The sequence below is a fragment of the Miniopterus natalensis genome, chromosome 17, assembly GCF_054644295.1.
Source record: "Miniopterus natalensis isolate mMinNat1 chromosome 17, mMinNat1.hap1, whole genome shotgun sequence".
NCBI lineage: Eukaryota > Metazoa > Chordata > Mammalia > Chiroptera > Miniopteridae > Miniopterus > Miniopterus natalensis.
In genome coordinates, this window is record NC_142097.1 from 11,541,060 (window position 1) to 11,547,439 (window position 6,380).

At 58.1% G+C, this 6,380-nt stretch overlaps 1 pseudogene; it reads left to right on the forward strand.

The window, feature by feature from the left end:
- Positions 1-3,387: 3,387 nt before the first annotated feature.
- On the forward strand, positions 3,388-5,919 carry LOC107527981 (phosphofurin acidic cluster sorting protein 2 pseudogene; annotated as a pseudogene).
- The last annotated feature ends 461 nt before the right edge of the window (positions 5,920-6,380 follow it).

The window sequence follows — 6,380 nt, forward strand, 5'->3', positions numbered from 1 at the left end:
CCAAGTTTTCTCAGGGGCTCTGGAAAGGCCATGCTGGTGGAATCATGAAGGTGGCATGGGACATGGAGATGGCATGGGGCAGACCCTGAGCATTCGGCAGCCTCGATGGGAATTGGGCCAATATCTGTCTGAAAAGGAGCCCAGATCTGGAACCACGGAGGTGCAGCTCTGTCCACAGCCCACCAGGGTGGAGGGAGCCGGGGGCCCTGCATGCTGAGCTCACACTAATGCAGTTCTGAATCGCACCCTCGTTGGGTGATTGGGAAACAGGCCCCCAGACAGGCAGGGACGGCCAGGGTACATGACATTCACAGTCCAGAGTTCAGGAAAGTTCAGACCTTCCAGGCCAAGGCCCCGAGCCCTCCCACAGAGCTGGTGTAGAAATTAGAAATCCTGACACATCGGGAAGCTGCTGGCTGCTCCTCCCCATGCGGGGGCCGCTTTGTTCTGGATCCAGAATGAGAGCACTGACTCTCCAGAGGTGTGTGAGCACACACGCTAACACGCCAGATGTAATGACCTTGGGTGGGACTGGAAAAAAGGCCGACACAGAGGAACTGACAACAGGAAGAAAAAAGAGGTTGGAGGCTCTGCCTCCCCGTGCCAGCCTCCCCCAGCTCTAGAGCAGTCACCCCCAGGCCCCTGACAGCCCTAAGCGGCACCTACTGAACGATCCCCTGCAGGCGGGAGGCAGACAGGCCCTGGGGGCCCAGTGACTGACCCAGGACCCAGAAGAGGGAGGAATGAGCGCGAGTCTGAGCCCAGGGCTCCCTCCTCAAGTCCGGGGCCCTGGCTGCACCCAGACCTCCCAGGGGGCTGTGGGGAGGGGTGTGCAGGTGTCACTGGGCACAGTATGATTTTCCATGGAGAAGGGGAGTGAGCAGTGGGTGGCCCCCAGGACTGTCTGTAGAGCTGGTATTAGATGAGGGGACCCAGGGAAGTTGACCCCAGGAAGTGAGGTCACTTCCCAATAGAACTTGGAACCCCCGTTACAAGGCACCCAATTTGTAGCAACAGCCCAACCGCCCCCTCACTTGGTGAGACACCTGAGAGTGCGAGATGTTCCCTTGCTGTCTTCCCAGGGATCGGGGCTCCTGCCTCAGGAGACCCCGCAGAGACAGTTCTTCTAGTGTCTGCCGACGCTGGTTCACCCTCAGCCCCGACGTCGCTGCCGTTTTCCAGAAGATCGCCGGAGGTAACACAGGGCAGCCTGGCTGGGACCGATCCAGGCCGGGCCGCCTCTGGGAGCCATCCCTGTGCAGCCCACATTCCCGCTGGGCAGGGACAGGTTGCTGGGCGCTGGATAACCCAGAGGGCCTGTCACGGTCACACCCCAGGACAGGGCAGGCAGGTGGGAGGGGCTTCCCAAGGGCCTCTGATCTGTGCCGGCGGGAATCTTGGGCCCTCAGGCTGTCACTCCTTTGCCTTTCCAGGGGAGGTCTGAGCAGGTCACGGGTGTGTGTGTGTGTGTGTGTGTGTGTGTGTGTGTGTGTGTGTGTGTGTCTTGGGAGTGGAGGGTCACGGGGGTCTGGAACCAGCAAAAACAGGGCTCTGAGGCTTTCTGCCTGGTGACTGGGAACTGTCTTTTCAGAGCTCCACACGGGACAAACGACAGGAGCAACCTCAGCTCCATCCCCCTGCAGGAGGCCCAGGTGCCCCCCACGTCCACAGGAGCGCAGCACAGGCCCAGGGTGAGTGCAGGTGCCGAGTTCACCCAAACTCCAGGACCCCCTGCAGTCACAGGGGCCCGGGTTCCAGAAGCCGCCCTGCTACTCCCCTGAGATCCCTCCTAGAGTCCAATTTCCAAAGGAATCTGGGCCCCTGTCTCCTCCCTGCAACCCACTCCCATGGTCTAGCCTCTTTCAGACCAGATGCAAAGTTACTGCCCACAAATTTTTAGGAATATCAGAAGAGAGACTTTTGTACCATTTCACTTCATGCTCAGTCAAGAGTATTTTTGCATTTTTCTACAGACTTTCCCTTCTAATGCCCATTCCCAAGTGTCCATGTTGGCCTGACAATCTTCCCACACCTCCCAGTCTCACACATCATCGTGATTAGTAGGGATGCTTTCCCCTAAAGGACATGCGGCTCATAGTACCAAGTCTCTTGCTTTGCCATTTGCTGCCCCAAGGACCACATCCTCATGGCCCCTCCAGTCAGGAGCTGGGGCCTCCCTGGGCTGCACAACACACCAGGCGGGGGACCAGTTATCACAGCGGGCGATCCATCTGTTCACTGCTGTGGGCCCTGGAAGCGATCCCCTTCTGTTGGCATTTCAACGATGCTGCCCTGAACATCCCACATGCCCTAATATCCTGACCGCTCTGGCCCCAGGAGAAGCCTCTGTGTTCTCATCTTAGAATGGGATGTTTTGTCAGAAACCCCAGGGGGACACTGTTAATACAGGGAGGAGCTGTCCATCCTCTGCTAAGAAAATGATCTAAGATACTAATGTTTCATCATTCCTCACCTCCAATCCTACTTTTCCTGCTGAGAACCTTTTCTCTTATCAACTTAAGAAACATTCAAACCTGTGAAGAATTTTGTGAGTTTGAGTCAAACTGTTGACAATTGCCCGGAAAAAAACCCCTCAAGGGGTTGAGATAGTGCTCAGGAGAATGGCAGCTATGCACCTTCCTTATACATGACAGTCCAAAGAGATGTATGCAGGTCCCAGGAAACCCACGGGTGATGGATTAGGGAGGCGGGAGAAAGCAAAGCGGAGAAACCTGTGGGGTTGGATGAATGTGAAATGATAGACACGCACTTCTTTTACGTCGGTGGATATAGGATAGTTAACAGTCAGCAATTAACAGCATAACAAAGAGGGGATTTGTGGTCTCTGCAGAGCAGTGCCTGTGCTTTGAGGGATCTCGAAAAAGGAAAATTACTTTGACATTCCAAAGATATGTTATTGTAGATGCAAAAAGACAACAGACAGGCTCAATTAAGGTAAAGATTGACCTTTGTCAGGGAAGATGCTGGCCTAGGACATGACTACTCCCCACAGACTGCTTTTAGTTGAAAAGTTTTCATTTCAGACCATCTTTTATGGTTACTTTAGTTCTCCGAGTTTGCAAGGACGCCACGCAGGCCTTCCTTGAGCTAGTCAGGTCAGCATGTGGCTCCTTTTCGACCACACTCTCCTGCCATCACTTTTGTCCCATTCCTTGCTACCAATCACTGAGTACTTGGGGTTCCATCTGAGCTGCAGCCCCAACCCACCCGGCTGTTCATGAGCTGCCTCTGACTGCATGTCCCTCCTCTGTCCCACCACAGGGGGAGAAACCATCAACCCCAACTAGGAAAAGAACCTGTATGGTGCCTTTGGCTGCAGCTTTGTCACCCCCTGTTGGCTTGGCTGCTGTACCTGTGGTGCTCAACACACAGGTGCCCTTGAACCCGTTCCATCCCCGGGAGGTGGACTTCTCCAGCCCCATCTGCATGCCCAGGTTGTGCACCCTGGCCTTAACAAAGCTGGTGGTCTTTGAGGGGCTGGAGGAGGAGCTCATCTCTGCGGTGATCACCATGAAGGTGCAGGGCTCCAAGAGCATCCTGAGGTCCCACGAGATTGTGCTGCCCCCCAGTGGACAAGTGGAGACCGACCTGGAGCTGACCTCGTTGCAATACCCCCACTAACTTCTTCAAGAGAGAAGGCAACAAGCTACAGATCCTGCTGCAGCGGAAGAAGCACTATAAGAACCAGATCATCCTGGGCTACAGGTACCTGGGCTACAAGACTCTGGCCGAGGGCACCGTCCACATGGCCCAGGCGATGCAGCGCCCTCCCCAGGGCAGCCAGGTGCTGAGCCCCTGCAGCAGCACCAAGGAGGCCTCCCCCAAGGTGGCCGAGCTCTGGATCTACCCCCTGTCCAGCCCGCCCAGCGACCACGAGGACAGCTCCAGGCAGGCGGGCCCCCAGGCCAAGCCTACCGACAGCTACTCCGAGGGGGAGCCTGCGAGCTTCTCCTCTGAGCAGGAAGCCAGCGATGCTGTCGGGCAGGGGCAGGACCTGGACCAGGACGACTTCCACGGGGGGAGCCACAGAAGGAACAGAGGTTGAAAGTGAGAACATCCATGACCAGCCAACAAAAATTTCTGGCGAGGCTGCGCAGGGTCCAGGTGTCAGAGGAGGTCCTGGACTCGGAGCAAGACCCTGTGGAGCATGTTCCTAAGGTAAAGGAGGACCTTCTGTATGATACACTGGAGAACCCCAGTGACAGTGGCCCAGACATAGAGGATGATGACCATGACAGCATCCTCAGCACCCCCAAAGCCAAGCTCAGGCCATACTTCAAAGGCTTGTCACACTCCAGCTTGCAGACAGACATGGGGAGCATCCACAGTGCCGGAGGCAGAAGGAGCCTCAAAGTCTGGCGGTCATGCCGGAGAAAACGAGGGCCCCGGGCAGCAAAGAGTGAAGGGACAGGGTCTCTGACTCGGTGGCCCACAGCCTGAGGACAGCCTGGAGGTAGAGACCTCTGCCCTGGATGTGTTCACCAAGAAGTTGCCGCCCAGTGGGTGCATCACCAAGACCGAGACACTTGTCTTCCCCTCCAGCAGGTCGAAGGGGACGCAGGCCGGCGGCCAGGGCCTGAGCACGTCCCTGAAGGAGCAGCAGCCGATGTGGCCCCAGAACAAGCAGCCCCACAGCCGGGACCAGAAGCGCCGCTCGGCCCCTCCGAGCCAGCTGCTGTTCCCAGGAAGACCGTGTCGGACCAGCCAACCCTCATCCGCATCTCGACGCCCAGCTGCCCGAGGACATCATCGTCAACACCCCCATGTGGCAGGGCAGTTCCCGTGGGTGTCCTGCAGTGGCTCCCCTGCCCGTGCTGTGCCCCTGCTCGCTGTCCCGTCCAGGAGCCTCCAGCACCGTCGTCTCCTGAGAGGCTGCAGCTGCAATTCCCAGCCCCCCGCCTGTGAAGATCGTGGTGGGGGGCCCAGCACCACTTCAGCCAGGTGCTGAGGCTCTCTGTGGAGCAGCTGTCCCACAAGACGCCCCACTGGCTGGGCTACATGTGCTCCTGGTCATCCCTCTGGGTTCCCACCTGGTGGCCAGGTCCCCGGCTCCGTGGATCAGCTCTACAGCCGCCCCTTACAAGACTGGGCCTGGGGCACCCGCTCACCAAGCTGGAGGTCCTGAGCGCCTGCAGGACCAGGGGACATCCTATCGAGAATCACACAGTAAATCGCGGTGGCCAACTGTGCCCTCCAGCTGCCCATTGTGGAGGCCACGCTCACCCACAAGCCAAAGAGCCCCAACAAGGAGTCCCCACAGAAGTTCATTCCCTTCCAGGGGGTGGTAAATGTTGGAAGAGTGGACACATCCTTGGCCGTGACAGGAGACTCAGATGGTGGGGGCCCCTCGGGCTCCAGCATGATTTCATCCGCCCAGCTGTCCAAGGAGGCCTCAGCCACCCACCCTCCTCCGGGTCAGTGAGTCTGGGCCTGTCCCCGCCAGGCAGGGCTTTCCCGCCAAGCTGAAGGGGTGCAGGTGGATTACTGGACGGCGCCTGGCCCACAGACAGGAAGGGAGATGCCGACAAGAAAGACCTGCCCACGGCCAAAAACACGCTCAAGTGCACCTTTCAGGCCCTGCAGGCCAACAGGCTGCCCAGCAATGGTGAGGCCACAGCCACACCCACCATGTCCATGACAGTGGTCACCAAGGTAAAGAAGAAAGTGATGTTTTTGCCCAAGAAAACCAAGGACAAGGGCGTGGAGGCCAAAAGCCAGAGCGTGGAGGGCATCAGCCACCTGGTCTGCATGGTCAAGCACCCGCAGGACGTGCTGTCCCTTCGCGGTGACGGTGTGGAGTCAGAAGGCGTGAGGTCCTTCCAGCTGGCAGCCCAGTGGTCCTCCCGCCTCAAGCACTTCCCCATCTGCATCTTCGGACCCTCCAAGTCCACCTTCTAGCCCTGCCCCTGGCCCTGCCCTGGCCAGGCGCTGGAGGGACCAGCTGCGTTTCTCTTAACATTTCAGTTCACTACAGAGACAGGCTCTGGAAACAAAGAGAAACCGTCTTCAGTGAGAATCTGCTCACAACCTGGAAACTAACGGGGTGGCCCCCACTGGGAGCCCCCAAGTGCTCTGCTTATTAACCTGACCTCTCTGGCGGGTGGGATATCAGTCTCGCAGTGTTGAGCTGGGGAATCAGGGAAGGTGTGTTTTGGACTCATGACCCTGACCCCCAGTGAAAAGGGTTCTTGCCTCTGGGACCTGGCCTTTCTAGAAGCCAGGACTCTGCTTTCTGGGGGAGCCAGCTCTGGTGTGTGCCCAGGCTCAGAACTGGGTGACCAGAGGCCAAGGTCTGGCCTCCCACTGAGGGCATCCTGAGCAGAACACAGAGGTGGGTCAGCCCAGCCCTGGGCCCAGTG